Below are 2,178 nucleotides of genomic sequence, written 5' to 3'. Positions count from 1 at the left end.
AATCGACATTCCGGCAAACTCAAGGGCCTCTCGGGGTACCTGCAAAATCATCACGACACGATGGTCGGAGACAAAACCCAGCAAACTAGCAAAATCATCACAAATTATTTTCTGTTAAAGCTGATCATCATCTTTACAAGTCTTTCTCAATGTGATCACAAGTAATTCAGAGGCATCACAAGTAATTCAGAGCATCACAAGGCATTAGTAGTTCAGTACATGAACAAGTTTTACAAACCCATATAAGAACAAGTGAATTCTAGTCCCATTGACACTCCTGGTTTTCTACAAACACCAAGTACTAGGGCACACAAAATTTTTGAAATTTGTGTGCCTAACTGAATTAACTGAATTTTCAGTAACCGAATAAACTGAATTTTCAAAACTGCAAGAAGCCAATTAAAAAAAATCCAACAGCACTAGAACTGAGCTGATTGACAGTAGTTTTGTTCACTATTATGAAGAGAAACTTCTTCTTGTAAGAAAGGACTTCGCGTGTGGTTTGGAATATTCAGAAATCAAGTTGAAATATAAAACCATATAGAGGTAGGTATGCTACAAGTCTACAACATATATACTAATTAATCAACTGCAATCAGGAGACAGTTTCTTCTTCTAAGTCCATCTCACGGTTCGCTGAATTAAGAAAAATACATCATCATTTCAGAAAACTTACGCAAACTACTCAAAACAGGAAGAAGAAGAAAAACACATTTCAGAAGGAAAAAACTTTTGTATAGCTAGAATTCAGAATGCATTCAACAATCCAAACTTTTGTATTTCCTGGATAACAAACAGTAATGATCTCTAGCCCTGACATTCATTTATTCATTCTTCTAGTAAATAGGTGCATAAATGTTCTTGCCGAATGGGTTTATTTTTTGTTGATCTATATGCTCATATATGCAGACGAGGCTAGCCACTTTTCTGCCACTCATATGCCACTGATAAAAAAAATGAACTTTCACCAGTAAGTTGTAACTTGGCAGCCAGTCAGTTTATACAACAAAGATAATCATATATTTCTATGAACACTAGACGCCAATCTGAGGATAAAAAAGCATCTACTAGTAACTAGTGCATATGATCATCACTAGCCCATAATAGTAATTAAGTTTTTTTTTGTAGACAAACAACATGTTTATCTTTCAGGCATCTACATCTCAGAGTGTACCGAACAAAACCCAGAGCTTGGTGCTAGTGCTCTGCTGCTCAAATTGGGTCGAGAAGCATCTACTAGTAACTAGTGCATATGATCATCACTAGCCCATAATTCGTGTACTCCAAAAATTCAAGAAATTGTACCAAATTTTGAAAGAGATTTTTCCAATTTATATTTAAATAGAATTGGGGTATATACCTTGGAATCCTCCTAATGGAAACAACACTAACTGGCGTCTCTATTTCAGCACGAACTGTCAGAAGACTTTTGACCTAAATAATATTTAAATGGTTCTAAGTTAGTAAAGTACATAAAGAAAGATCATCGAGTAATTCTCCATGGCATAAGTTTTACCTACCAACAGGAGACCTATAACATTTCTAGGGTTTCCTGAATACACAGGTACACGGCTGTGGCCCCGGGCAAGAATTGTACCAATTGTTTCCCTGTAAATACAAGTAAAGAAGGTTCACTATAAATAACAGTATGTGATGAGCATGTCAAAGGTTGCATAGTGGAGTCCTCTCGATATATACTATTCACAACTGTTTATTAATTATAGTATCTAGGTCAAACTTTAAAATGATTACATCACCGAAGTAAAGAACCACAGATAGACAAAATGGTAAGGGAATTCAATCAGGATCAATGGAATATGCTTGCTAGAAGAACCAACAAAATTAGAAGCAGAAAATGGCACAAATGGACAATGCAAACTACTCATTGCAACCTTTCAACTAAGGACTTAATATTTCAATGAATCTAAAACTAATATGATTCAACTTTGTTATTTGCCATCAATAAGCATACACACACTGACCAGAATCAGTGGAATGGAGAAGGAAGCAAGCACGTGAGAGGAGGCTATGGACTTGCGGAATGGAGAAGTAAGGAGGAGGTGGTCGTACCTTGGGCGTCTAGTCTAGGTCCTGCGGCGCCGTGGCGTCGAGGGAGGCGGGTCGACGGTGGTGTGGACGGGGCGGGGTCGAGGTGGGGCAGCGGCGTCGGGGCGGGGT

Source organism: Triticum aestivum, chromosome 5B (assembly GCF_018294505.1).
Source record: "Triticum aestivum cultivar Chinese Spring chromosome 5B, IWGSC CS RefSeq v2.1, whole genome shotgun sequence".
In the NCBI taxonomy this organism is placed as follows: domain Eukaryota; kingdom Viridiplantae; phylum Streptophyta; class Magnoliopsida; order Poales; family Poaceae; genus Triticum; species Triticum aestivum.
The sequence above is the reverse complement of the archived record's forward strand: the minus strand, read 5'-3'. Positions refer to the sequence as shown.